A 14,939-nucleotide genomic window follows, 5' to 3' on the forward strand; every position below is an offset into this window, starting at 1 on the left:
ACTAAAGTCTTGCTTGTGCCTCTTTAGCAGATGGTTGCCCACTTCTCCAGAGGAAGTCCACTACCCGATTGCCTTTGTGATTGTAATTGTCTGCACATTTCAAAATAGCTTATTTCCCTGGTAGTCAGGCTCAACCCAGCATGTCGCTACTGGTATTTTCTTTGCAAGGAAGAGGAAGGTTCTGCAGTTTTACCAGAATGGTAGAACTTCCTAATAAAATCACCAAATGAAGGTTATCTTTCTGCATTGATTTTTTTTTAAAGAGGCACCGACATGTTTTATACTAGAAAGGAGCTTTCTCTGTCTTCCTTGGCCCCAAATTTCTAGCCTTAACAGAGATGATGAATTCAAACGATAATGCCAACAAATAAACATCACTAGTGATACTTTGAATTTAAACTCTAGCTTTTATATTTCTAACATAACGTCCTACACAGAGCTGCATAACAGCATTAATCCGAACTTACAATGGGAATTGTTCAACTACAAAATGAGGACATCTGAGGACAAAATCCTCCGAATGACTAATCCCCTCCCTTCCTACACCCTTGCCAAACTTCCGGAGGAAATACTAACTGTAATACAGAGCGTTTCAGAAAGTTTTTTTTTTTTCTTTGTAATAAAGGCTTTCATCAGTTGGAAGCAGAATGTCAGATGTCAGATGATAACCATGAGCCTCTGGTGTTTTTCTAGTGAAATAAAAATGTAATAAATGGCAGTGAAAACCAAACAGTCCAACAACTACGCACAAAATAGATGAATCTCTCTAAATTAATGCTGAGCGAAAGAAGTGAGACCCCAATGATCACATATGGTATGATCTCATCTATGTAGTGCTTAAAGCAGGGCGTGCTCATTTATGGTTAGAAATCAAGATGAGCCCACCAGCCTGGCTCAGTGGTTCATGCCTAGGTTTCAGGCTTGATCCCCAGTGTGGGGTGTGCAGGAGGCAGCCAATCAATGAATCTCTCTTTCCTTCTCCCTTCCTCTCTGAAATCAATAAAAATATATTATAAGAAAATAAAATAAATCAGGATAGGAGTTGCCTTGGAAAAGATAGTGCCTAGATGTGAGCACAGAAGGTTGTGGGGTGTTGGCTATGTTCTGTTCATTGATCTGGATGTTGGTTATACAACATCTGGGTGTGTGTGTGTGTGTGTGTGTGTGTGTGTGCGTGTGTGTGTGTGTGATGGGTAAAAAGTAGTGAAGCTAAAATGATTAGTGCACTTCTCTTTATGCTATATTTTAATGAAAAGTTCACTTAGAGTCAAGAAATCCAAAACACTACAAATTTATTAAGTGGAAACTGCCAGGAAAATTGGGTATATCAGGGGTAAGAATTTTAGTTCAAGACAGCAGTGGTTAACAAAGCCGTCATATTCAGATGAAGAGCCAGAGGATAATGCTATTTTTCTGTTTCCCCTTCTCTATCTTCAATTTTCAGAACATGATACCTTCTTGAATTAAGCAGGGACTCAGAGAATATCAACATGAAAGCGCATATACTATTTACCTACTTACCAGAACAGCAAAAGAATTGCTCCCTATCTGGAGAATAGACAGGTCATTAAATCAGTTTTGTGCAGGCTGAAACATTGTTCTCTTAGAAAAGGAAGCCAATAGTGATCCTATGTTTAATTGTAACCTACCAGGGTTTCATTTTTAGGCAACATAATGCTGTCCTAAAAACAAGTGTCTTTGTAGATGTTTTTCTCCAAAGAAGTTTGGCATACTGGAGAGGTGACCAGTTTCTCCCACATCCTGGTGCTGTGGAGCCTGTTAAAAAGCAAAAGTCAACTTAGTAAATTTGAAGATCAGATTGGCTTTATTTAGCAAGTCATGAATGGGCCAGCACCCCAAGAAGCAAGTAGAAGGGTGCTCCAGGGGTTGTACAAAAGGGAAGGTTTTTATAGAAAAAATAGGGGGGGGGGGGGGGAGGAGAGCTATTAACAAAAGAAAAGAAAGGACTATTTTTAGACCAGGACATCTTCAGGGCTTGTGGGGAGGAGGAAAGGAAAGAACAAAAGTTTTGATCATGCAGATTGCCTCTTTTTCTATGGCCAGGTGGTGGATGGAGAGAGCCCCCCTGACAGATGACTTCACTGGTGCTGACCAGAAAATTTCAGACTAGTTGATTAAGATTACGTTTCTGAAAGAGGTTGAAAGAGCAGTTAAGTCAGGTATTAAATCTAGCTGTGGTGTCATGGGCTTTAGCATAAGTGGCACCATTTTGGACCTATGGTTTTCTCTTTAATAGACCTAAAGCACTCCCTTGGGTGTTCTTCTGAGAAACTTTCCTCATACCTTGAGGTGTAGGCTGGGGGACTCTCTTTGAGCTGCCAGAGCACCTTTGCTAACTCCATCACTGAATTTAGCACATTCCAGCTCGTCAGTTTCCATGTTTACCTTTCACAGTATGGGCAATTTAGCTAGAAATGAGGTAGATGTGTTACCGTAGTTAGATAATTATTGATGGGAAAGGAAACAAAAGGGGAGCCAGACATTGTTGAGTATGGTCAGCTGGGGACACTGAGACTGTTTGCTTCACCAGGAAGCTACAGCTTCACAGCCACCCAAGGGAGCATAGCATTGTCCCTCCAAAAGGATTAACACTTTTCCCTTGTCCCCTCCTGTACCAGATTGTGGACGGGTGGGGAATAGAAGGAGATGAGGACTAAGAACATGCGCAATAAAGTCAAAATGGCGCAGGGGGAGGTGCTGGACCATAGAGGTCTGGGAAAAAGATCATTGGCTAAGGGGGTGGATACAAGGAATTGAGTCTTGTTAATCTGTATAGCCGAGTCTAATACAGAACTTATGACATAATTAGTGCTTAATAAAAGCAGACTGAATGAATAGATATCTCACTCACTTCATGGGTTGGGATACAGATGTAAGGAAAGCATTGGCGGAGCAGCTTTTTAGAGCTAAAAAAATATTCCATATTGATATTATTTTAGCATTTTCTTCTATCCACAGACCAGATTATTAAGTTCTTCAAGCATTGTTGAAGCATTCCCCAGATTACCTGGAGAGTAGAATCATCATTGATCCATATGACTCCTACACTGTTACCGTCTAATTTCAACACAACCGTTAGCACTCCCTGCCCATGTGAACTTCCTCCTCACTCTACCTGGGCTCTCATATATCCTCTGGGCCATCTCCCACTCCTCACTGTAAGTGAATATTCTCTTCACCATGCTTGGCCTACAACCTCCTGCTCTGGGCACTTGTGGCTCCCCCACACACAAAGATGCCAACTTCCTCTGTTTGCTCCTAATGGTTTTTTAACTAAATTATTCAGGAAGGAACAAAACAAACAAACAAAACAAAAAAGGAAGAGGAAGTAAACTGGAAAGGACAAAGGCAAGATTTTTTATTATTAGAAGTAATCAGGCCTTCAGGAATTGACTGGTGAAATAGGAGATAGGAAACTAAGGCCACAAAATGTTGATTTATTAACTTACTATAAGAATTATAATGATCTAAGGAACCAGTATCATTTATTCTGGCATTATAATGATCTAAGGGACCTTCAGCAGGTGGGGCCCCTTGTCCTGGCCTGCTGAGATCGGTACGGAAATTCTGTTTCTTTGTTATGGGGTGGGGCCACAACATTAGTAACAAAGAAACAGAATTTCCAGAGGATGAGGCCCAGAAATCAGGATTTTTAAAAGATTCCCGGGTGATTCTAATGTGCAGCCAAGGTTGAGAACCACTGCCTTAATGCATCCAGATCAATTTGGGGATCGAAAATAGGTGAGTTTGGTTAAGGCTCTCTTTTCTTTTCCACTACTGCCGGGAGCTGGTACATCCTTGCTGCTTGACACAGTCACTGCAGAGAAGAAACGTCTGCACAGCATATGTTTCAAGGGACCTGGCGTATATAGCATACTGTTCTTAATATGTTTGCTTTCCTTAGCGCTATGTATTTTAACCAAGGTCACCTCTCCGAGAAAGGTTGTTTCCCCAGGTAGGGATTTTTCCCTGAAGTTAGGGAGGAGATAAAACCCCTTAACTAAGTGCCAGGCGGGTAGTTAATCACTTTAACTAAGAACAATCAGGCTTAAGCTGCATAATCTTTACTCCCTGGAATGGAGATAAGAAACGCCCTAACCTTTGAAATAGAAATTGACAGGATTAAAATCAACTGGTATAAATACAGATGTAACAAGACAACAGAAGACAGAACCTAGAGAGAGAACCTAGAGACAGGACTTGGCTGGAGATCCTACACAGAACCTAGAGACAGAATCTAGCAAGAAAACATGGCAAGAGAACCTGACTAGAACCTGGCGACAGAACCTGACTGGAGATCCGGGCTAGAACCTGGCTGGAGAACCTAGCAAGAGAACATGGACACAGAACTTGGCTAGAGATCCTAACCAGAACTTCGCTGGAGTTCCTGGCTACAGGTCCTGACTAGGCTGCTGATCAATTGAAGGCTGTCTCCGTGTCATTCCTTCTTCGCCGACTCCGTCCACCCCTTTGGGGACCCCTGGACCTGCTGGGGTTGGACCCCAGCACACTACCAGAGTTTTTTGTTGTTGTTGTTTTTTTTTTTAAACTCTCATTCTTCTATATCCCATTATCTGATGAACACCCTTCTACCTGACATAGCCTTTTTCTTAGCTGTTGCTGATCCATTCAATTAGTTGACAAGTGGTCCAGGCTTATTCAGAAAGACTTCATATATCTGGCTCACAATGAATGTGTTGATTTTAATTACAGTATCAACAGTTACCATGTGGGTAGCTTCTATGTTCCTAGCTCCTTAAGAAGTACTTTTAATATGTATCTCATTTAAGAATCACTACAGCCCTATAAAGAACATAAATAAGTTCCTGTAGATGAAGGTGAAAGAGATGAACTTGTCCAAGGTTATTGAACAACCAGTGTTTACTCTAAATCCTGTGTTTTTCCTGTGTGTCACTCTGCCTCTCATATTTTAGCTTTCAAAGACCAATTACTTTTTCCTTCTCATTTGCATATTTTCTTGGAGAAATTAGCCATAATTGTGGCATTCAAGTGCTTACAACGATCGCTGTAATATAACTCACTAAAAACTGGAATTGAATATGAGTTGGGGTAATTCTGGATGCCTGCCAAAGGGACTTACTAACAGTGGCTGAAAAGCCAAAGGGAAGCATTCATAAACAAGATTTATGTGTGAACCCAGAAGGACTCCTCTAAGAGTGAAGCTCAATATGGTAAATTTGAAGAGAAAACAGAGGCAATCTTCTAAATGCGGTTTCTTCGCACCATAAAAATGCACTGTCAGGCAGCTTGAGTACAAAGGCTGAAAAGAAAATTGTTTGGCCTAGGACTTGGCATTTGAATTTTCCCCCAAAGTCACATTCAGACATATTAAAGTAATAAATTTAAATATTACTTGAAAAAGTCTACTTATCTAATCTTCAGGTAGTTCTCCAGTTAAATGCTCTTATTAATATCTTTCCAGAAGTCATTGACTGATTTTCCTTTATTTCCTTTATTAATGTACATCATCTATAACCTGAAATGTGTGGCAAATAGGACAGAGAAGAAAGAGAGAAGAGCGATAGAGGAGGCAAGAATGAAAACAAGAAATGGACTTTGGTACTAAGTGGTTGAGTCAAAGCATTACTTATTCTTGGGAGGATAATATCAGAGAAATGGGTTGTACCTTAGCATCTATTTCCCTGTTGAAGAAGATGGGACATTTATCAGGTCATTAGTTACTTGCACTTCATTGTTTTAACCAGAAAAAAAAAATAGTGCAATAAAAGGAACTTAAGATGGATAGCTATGGCTCCCTTTATCAGTCTAGGAAAGGATTGTTCAAAATTCTAAATTTGCTTTGTTCTTTATCACTTGATACTTTTCTAAGCATTGATTTGTGACTCCAACTTGCTTCCGTGTTCCAGGACTGGGTATTAAAGGGAAATAATAAATCACTTGGGGATGACTTAGGTAAAGAAGTTTCCTAGATGGCTCTATGTGTATTTTAATTAATTTATAGATGCAATAATTAGTCATCATGACCGTGGCATAACAGCCTAACCCTGAAGGTCACTCCAGAAGATTAGAATGCCATCAGCTTTGTTCTTTCCCTCTTTTATTTCTCTCTCCAAGAACTTGCATGTCAGAGTTGAAATCTTCCAAGGAGTGGTCTCTAAAAATGTTTGCTCATGTATTTCTGTTGATTGAATAAAAACTCAAGTTTGTGAACATATCTCCAATATTAATAGATATATCTTGTGTAACATACATAATATTAAAATGGTAAGAGTATAGATAAAAGAGAATAAATAAAAGTTCGATTATTTTAATTATGCACTCCACTTTGGAGGCCTTTTCGTACACTTTCATGTGTGTATAACTTATTTGTTAAAATACATATTTTGATCCAGTAGGCCAGGAATGTGACCTGGAACTAGCATTTTTAACAAGGTGATGCTGATGTTGCTGATCCATCAACTACATTTTTAGTAGCAAGGCTCAGAATCAAATATCTCATTTTATAAATTATTTCCTCCTGCTTAACATATTTCAGAAAATTTAAGAGCTAATTCCTGGCCTAGAGAAACCTACCAAACTACTCATTTTCATACCATTGTGGTTAGGCTGGCTCTGTTTGAAAGAGAATATTTTAAAATCACTGTGCTGCTTTCTACTCTCTGACAGTGAGTTGGGCTCCATTAGTCTGGGCATCTAGACTAAGGACCTGTTGGATAAATTCTTTTGGCTCTTGGTCTTCATCCCTATAACTTCCCTCCTGAATACAGTGTCCTGAGCTTATGTTTGGTAACAATCTCCTTATGGCTTGGTAGCAACAAAATTGAAACTAGGGTGAGGTACTATCCTTGTGCAAAAAAATCTAGAGAGGTACCAAAGCACTCAGTAATCAAGACACGCAATAATCTAATTCAATACTTAAATATTAAATTGACAAACTATGATTGGCCATATGTTTTTGTAAGTAAAGTTTTATTGGTCCCAATATTCTTCCTATTCTACCCTGTTGGGCTCTGCACACTGCAGCACCTGTGGGTTCCATCAGACACTTCCTGAATGTCCTCTGCCAGGTAATTATTAAATCAACCTTCAATAAACTAACTTTTTTAAAAATCATAACATACAGATTTTGGAGAAAAATCAAATCTTTATAACATCAATACTCTGAATTGTTAAAAGCTGAGAAGGAAGAATTACAGTTTTGATGTCTTTCAATGGAATTAGCCTGAATAATTCAACAAATGGCCCCATTGATAAACATATTACCCTAGTTTTCATCTTAAATATTGCCTAAAACCTGTTCCACAATTTTTCTGCTGTAAGTGGAAGGCAAAAGGTATAGGATTTATTGGTATTTCTACCTAGGGGATAGAAAAATCACTTTCAAATATCTACAAAGAAAAATGCATTCTAACTCAGTACTATGAGATGTCTCAACACATCAGTGAATGACCTTAAAACCCATTCAATCATTCAAGCAGAGATATAGATGCCATCTTTAATTTTTTCTATTCATATTTCTCCACATTGGTTGTTAAGCCATTTCAATTCTATTCTTCAAAGACCTTTTGAATCTGCTTTTTATCCTTTTTAATCCTTTTTGCCACTAAACCCTCACCTTCCACTGCCTGCAAAGTCTTTTCCAGGGTCTAGATTCCTCCAACTTCAATTCATTCTGCACCTTCCTACCAGGGTAATCCTTCTAAAACAAAGACCTAGTCCTTTCACTTGATAACTTTAAATCTCAAGAAGGCTTCCTATCTCTAGTTAGACTGCCTAGCTTTATCCTCCACAAGTTAACTTCTTCACATGAGGGAGAGCAGAATTTGCTACCCCGAAATAAGCCTTTTGGGATATTGATTATTTTATGCTGATTATTTTTAAGAAACAAAAGAATCAGGAAGAGCCTTTGACCTTATTCTAAACCGCCTAAAAGGAATCTAGATAGAGGACCTGTCCCAGGAAGGGAGCTATCATCACAGACACTATAGTTTAATACCAACCAGGTATGATAAGAAGGCCCTTTATTTTTTTTTATTGATTTCAGAGTGGAAGGGAGAGGGAGAGAAAGAGATAGAAACATCAATGGTGAGAGAATCACTGACCAGCTGCCTCCTGCTCGTCCCTCACTGGGGATCGAGCCTACAACCTGGGCATGTGCCCTGACCAGAAATTGAACTGTGACCTCCTGGCTCATAGGTTTATGCTCAACCACTGAGCCACGGTGGCTGGGCCCAGCAAGGTCCTTTGGATCCAAGTCCTCTCTGTTAAAGATGGCCCGACAAGCATTTCTTCACCGAACATTTGCTTTTCTATCTCCATCTGAATTCCCTTCCTGTCCTTTGAAGACCCAAACCACATTCTCTCCCTCTTCTCCTTAATGACATATAAACCTCAACTGCCCGATGTGTCCTTGGGTCTTATATTCTTACAGAACCGCTGCATGTACATACATATTAAACTTGGACATTTTTCTCCTATTAATCTGGCTCCTGCTAATTCGGTTATAAGCCTGGAAGAACTAAGAAGGTGGGAGAAAAATTATATTTTGCGCCCTCACACACACCACGGCCACTTTGTACATTTTCTGGAATCATTGAGAAAGATATATTCTCTTCCTCTGCGAAATCATGGATCTCAAGGAATATATAGGCCTGAAGCCACTTGGAGTTTTTTGTTTTTATGGAATGAGTGCCTGTCTGAATATAAAACCAAGGGGGAAAGTAGAATCAAGTGAGTAAGATGAAGTTGAGATAAGGGCCTAAAGGGGAGAGGGAGAGAGAGATTAGGAGGGCTGACTGGATTATTTGAAATTTGGATGTAGCCAGGCCTGAAGCAGCCCATCTCTAGATATACTAGTATATCTAGATATCTTTATGTAGATAAATTTCTTTTCTTTACCCAGACTAATTCGATTTGGCTTTCTGAGGTTTGCAACTAAAAGACTCCTGACCAATACAATAAACCTGAAGCATGGAATTCTAGTGTTGTTCGTGATCATAAAATTGGTATATGTAGTTTTTCTTGCTTTGATTGAGTTTGGCCAAAATACAGAGCTGAAATCTTGTGGGGGTAAAAGATTGGGGGAAGAAAATAATTAAAGACCGGTAAATAGTATTTATCCCCTGTGAAGGTATTTTGTTTTGTTTTTTAATTTGCTTATACTTTACAACTGTCTAAAAGCAACTAGCTACCTATACTTGCAAATATACAGGGTTTGATATATATGCATTACATGTGTGGCAAAATGGCACCAGAATGTTACCAGACTTCAGTTCAGTAACTATGGTATTTGAATTTGGCAAAGAAAGAATTCAGAGTCAAGGAACTCAAATAAGAAGAAAAAGTTTATTTATAAAGTTACAGAAGTAGACAAAGTTAACCATTTGGGCTGGAGGCAAAAAATAAAATAAAATAAAATAAGGACTCTTGGGGCTTAGGAAAAAGGCAGAATGAGCTCACCTGGGAAAAGGAGAGGGTTAGAGGCTATTCTCTGGCTCCCTCAGTCCTCCTCTAAGGGAGTCTATCACATGACTAATGACATGCAGGGGGTATAAAGGTCAGGGGAGGGTCTAAACCTCATGACCAAAAATATGAAAGGTCAGAGGCATAAGCTCCATGACCAGTGACATGCTAGGGGTCACCCCGGGGGCGAGGTCCTGCCCTATAGTTGTCTGTTACTAGGCACGAGAGCTTTCTGTCCGGTGACCTTCAGCTTCGTTCCTACTCTGCTCATGCCTGTCTAACTGCCTATACAGATGTACTCAACACAATTGAGAATGAAACAAAATAGTATGCATTTTTCAGAGCTGGCAACTTTTCTCGCTCTACTGGTCCTGATATTATTCAGAAGGGGGGAAAACAAACAAGAAGGAATTTATCTTCATTACTGTTTTTCTACTTGCAACTTTGCTGGGTGGCATAGTGACCTTCCTCCTACAGATGCTCATAGCCGTCAGTATCTCAACATCTGTTAATCTTGTCCATTTGAAAATCCAGAGACTGGATGTACAGCTGGACTTTGCAGTTATTATGGTCACAAATGGAATCTCCAAAGCCAATGGGATTCATCATCTCAAATAATTCAACTGAAAGAAGTATATGCCTCTAAGCCATTTGCTCCAGCCTGAGCTATTAGGGAGTCTGGGATGACCTTTGACTTTTGACCCCCCCCTCCGACTTGCTGACCGGAGCAAATGCACTTGTGGAAATCAACAATAGCCATTTAAGCAATGCCTCTGTCTTTATCTTAATTACTCTTTTATTCATCATAATCAACTGCTTTAAAACCATACCTTCTGTCCTTGTAGGGTGAAAGCAATTTGAATTTCATATAATTTTCACATGTCACAAAATATTATGCTTGCTTTGATTTGTCTCAGCCATTAAAAAAAAAATACCTTGTCCTCTGAAAAACCTTTACCAAATAAAACCTACAAATTTGACTACAGCTCACTTACTAGCAAAGTCAAAGACCCCAGTGCTCTCTTTGAATATTAAAAAACTAAGTCTAGAGAAAATGTTTGACCAAATGCTCTTGTATAAGACTTTTAGTGCATTTATGGACTTTCTATCACTGTTAATATTTCATCCAGGAAGAAAATCAGTGCTTTCATTTTGGACATCTGCAACTTAAACCAGAAATCCTTAAAAAGCAATGCACGGTGCCTTTCATGACAGACATTCTCTTCTTATCATTGAGTGGATAATGCAGGTAACATGTTGGCTGTCCTGATACTATTGAGGCAAAGACTGTGATGACAGCTGTCAGCAAGTGAGCCTGTGGACATGCCAAGGGTCACCCTCTACATGTTGTCTTCTCTTAATTTCATTCCCATACTTCTTATTAAGATGAGAAGTCTCACCTCCCCTACATGTGACTTTCTCAGCAGCTTGCTGGCCTGTTCACTAGTTGGGTTGATTTATGATTTAATTTTATGGATGATATCACACAATTATCTCCAGATGGAATAATCAGGATGAAGAGCTGCCAACCAACATTAGGAATGAAGCAGGTTCATCCAGCACCAGCTATTTCTGCACTGTAATTATTTTTTGTTTTGACTTCATAAATTTGTCCAGAAACACTGGGTATTCTTTTCCAGCAGGGCCTCATTTGTCTAATTCAAATGAGATTATCTCACCATGGTCCCCATATTTCCTCATATTTCTCTTATCACTCTGCATCCAATAGTGAAATTCATAAATGATGATTTGTGGAGCTAAAGATACACAAAATCTAATCTTCCCAGTTTATGATGCACTCACAGAGTCATCTGGATGAATTGTGAATCTTAAAGTTATGATTTAGGCAAGCACTTTGATGAGAGGAAGAAGCACAGGACAAGCAGAGTTACTGATCTGCAAGATCTCTCATCACTGAAATAAACTAAGTAAGCCTAACCAAGTCAAAGTCAGAAATAGGAGGCCTCGCCGAAACCGGTTTGGCTCAGTGGATAGAGCATCGGCCTACGGACTGAAAGGTCCCAGGTTCGATTCCGGTCAAGGGCATGTACCTTGGTTGCGGGCACATCTCCAGTGGGAGGTGTGCAGGAGGCAGCTGATCGATGTTTCTCTCATCGATGTTTCTAACTCTCTATCTCTCTCCCTTCCTCTCTGTAAAAAATCAATAAAATATATTTAAAAAAAAAAAAAAAAAGAAAAGAAATAGGAGGCCAATGGCAATTACCGTCTTTATAGCATTCACTGAGTCTTCCATTGCTATGAGATGCTGTGATCCCAAAGGACAATTTTTTTTTTAATCCTACACTGCATAATTCTGATGGATCAATCCAGCCAGGTCTTCTCCATCTTTCTTGTTTGCTCCCAAGCATTAAAAAAAAAAATTGCATGCTCATTCTAGCCCCAAATCATCACAATGGCTCATAAATGCAACTAAATTACAATGGTCTCCCAGTTGGATGTTGGTTCTTGCAAAATAATAACACAAAGTTCCAACTTCAAAACATATTGCTAAACTCTAGATGCTTTTTATTCATTTATTTATTCACTCAAGAAATATTTACTTTTCTTTCTGACTGTTTTCAGGCTTATAGAACATATTAAGTTTCCTTAGCCAAAGAATGATGTAAATCTACTATAGTGTCTAAAGTAGGGAAGATGGAAGTGTGGGGATGACATAATTAGGTTTAGTTGTGGAGAAAGAATTGGAGCAGGCAGTGGTTTTGTAGGGCTGGGTCCTAAACCAAGGGCTGACAAATTGACATTTAGTCAACCCTGAAGGGAATTTGGCAAGGGCTAAAGTCACTAGAGTGTAGCAAGAGTGGCTTTTTCAGATTTCAGATGCACATTCTTATACACCAACATAATTGTCTTTGTTTTGGGGTTGGGAGTGCTGCAAAAACCTTTCAAAGTAATCTAAGAAAGCTTTCTTTCAGTTTCTTGAATGATAAATAATCTCAATAAAATATCCCCTGTGGAGCAAAAGGAAGACCAAAGAATTGTCTCTACCTGACATTGCACTATTCCACCAAAATCAGGAATATTTTTAGTATTTCGCTGCAAGATTTTACCAGGTTTTTGGAAAAGTGTCTCAAAACAATGGTCAGGACATATAGTTGTTCATAGTATTTATCATCCTTTTTAATTCTATAAAAACAATAGTAATGTCCAGGATGATGTAAATTATGTGTTTCATTTTTAATTTTAGTAGTTGAGTATCTTTTTTTAAGGTGGTGTAACTGAAGATTTGTCAAATGTGTTCTCAATATTTTATTTGGAATACCAATTATTTCTCAGAAAATAGTAAATCATATTATCTCACATCTTTCTACCAACTTCAAATTTAGAACAATCTTTCTTAATTATAACCTTTAAATCCTCACCTTCTTAAAACAGTATCATAACTGTAGGAATAAAAATGGAGCCTGGAGCAAGCATCCCTGATAGCCCTCATCCCCACTACTAAATCAGTGAGTGGTCATCCCCAGCCTGAAGCGTTTTCGGGTTTACACTTTGTTCTGCTGCCTTCCAGAGGGGGGGTGGCAAAACAGCTTCCATGACCCCAGTTACAATCCAATTTGGTAAACTGGAAACGGATGAGACATGGCAGCTTCAGTGTTGACTGGTGCTGGGCTGTCTTCAAGTGACTGCATAGTCATTGTCTTAAAAAACCTGTTTGAACTTAGCTTTACTAACCCGTGTCACTAAATAGAGCATATTTAAATTTGCTTTAATAATAAATTGGTTTAGTTTTCTGGGTGGCATGTGGAGCTTGAGATGAAGAGCTCCTCTTGCCACCACCAACATGGAGACTTTTGTACCCAGTCCCATTCTTAGAGCAGAAATGCCCCCAACCTGAAGCTGAAGAAGCTGGCCTGCATGCACATGCCCTCGCCATGACGGTGTACGCTCTGGTGGTGGTGTCTTACTTTATGATGTTATTGTTGAACCTCCAAGTGTTGGCTCTATGCCTGGTGAACATGGCCTACAGGGTAAATGGACAATACCAGTATATTATGGAAGGACTCGCATCCGGCTTCCTGTTTACAATGGAGGTTTAGGTTTCATAATCCTAGACCGATCCAATGCTCCAAACATTCCAAAACTCCATAGATTTCTTCTTCTATTCATTGGGTTCTTCTGTGTCCTATTGAGTTTCTTTCCTGGCTAGAGTATTCATGAGAATGAAATTGCCGGGCTATCTGATGGGTTAACGTGCCTTTTGAGAAGAAATCTGTGGACACTGGATTTGTTCCAGTTAATGAAGTTTTAAAGGCTGAACCAAACCTCTGATATGAAATATGGAAAAGAATGAAAAGCAGCAGAAAAGAAGCATCTAGTAGGAAACATGGACACATATTAAAGCTCGGATTACAATATCTTCTTGGTATCAAAGAGACAAGCTTATACAGTGTGTTTTCCTGCTGGCCTACACTGACATACCAATGATGTTAAGTGGCATTTTCTTCTCTATTTTTAATTTTAAAGAAAATATACTCCATTTCTACAACTATAACACTGAGTAGAGTGATTACTTTTTTTTTACAACCATCTGAACATTATTTTGGAGATGACATTTCTGACTTTCAGAAATAAGTGTAAAATCAGGAAGTAAGATCCCATCAGCTGCGAACTCTGGACAGCTGACCAGTTTTACCTGTGGTGCTTTGCCTTTAAACAGAGTGTGTGACAGCACCTTATTTCAGATGTGTATGTAAGACTGTTTCCTGAGCAAGAAGGTGTACGAAAGGAGCAGAAATAAAGAATTTTTTTAAATTAAAAAAATAAATAAATTGGTTTAAATAAATTCATGTCCAGTACACTGTGGGCGAAAAGAATGGGTCTGTCTGTTGCTTTATCTTTAAAGGGAGATATAGCTGACATATGGAATTAGTTTCTGCCTTCTGTGTTTTGTGAAAACCAAACCTCGGAAATGTTTCCATTCTGCTAATTGTAAAGTAAAGTGTTCCCCGGTCCAGAATGTTCATCACAGGTAGGGCCAGCTGGCCTGATGGAGATCATTAGTGAAAGCATCGTCTAGCTAACTGCTCAAAGTGTCTGGCACAAGATAATGAGCTATTGCAGCTATGACTTTGCAGGCTCAACCACCAAGAAAAATGTTAAAGCGCCTCATCCCCAAATCACAAACCTGTTATGCAAATTCATGCCATTACAGCAGGATTGTTCAGCCTCAGCACTATTGACATCTTGGGTTGGATAATTCTTTGTTATGGAGGAAGGGAAATGTTCTATACATTGTAGAATATTTAGCACCGTCCATACCCTCTACTCACTATATGTCAGTAGGTAACTCCACCCTCTTTTGTGCCCTCCCTCCCCCCACCCCCCAGAATGTGACAAGCAAAATATCTCCAGACATTACCCAATGGCCCCGAAGGGGAGCAAAATTGCCTTCATTTTAGAATGACTTTTCTACACAAAGAGGAGCATCAGATCTATTTGTTAAATTACACATA

General features: G+C 39.2%; 1 pseudogene; it reads left to right on the plus strand.

The window, feature by feature from the left end:
- Nucleotides 1–8,630: 8,630 nt before the first annotated feature.
- Nucleotides 8,631–13,676, plus strand: LOC138992601 (oligosaccharyltransferase complex subunit OSTC pseudogene; annotated as a pseudogene).
- The last annotated feature ends 1,263 nt before the right edge of the window (nucleotides 13,677–14,939 follow it).

This window comes from Myotis yumanensis, unplaced genomic scaffold (assembly GCF_028538775.1).
Source record: "Myotis yumanensis isolate MYYU_CA2020_CCGP unplaced genomic scaffold, mMyoYum1.0.hap1 SCAF_14, whole genome shotgun sequence".
In the NCBI taxonomy this organism is placed as follows: domain Eukaryota; kingdom Metazoa; phylum Chordata; class Mammalia; order Chiroptera; family Vespertilionidae; genus Myotis; species Myotis yumanensis.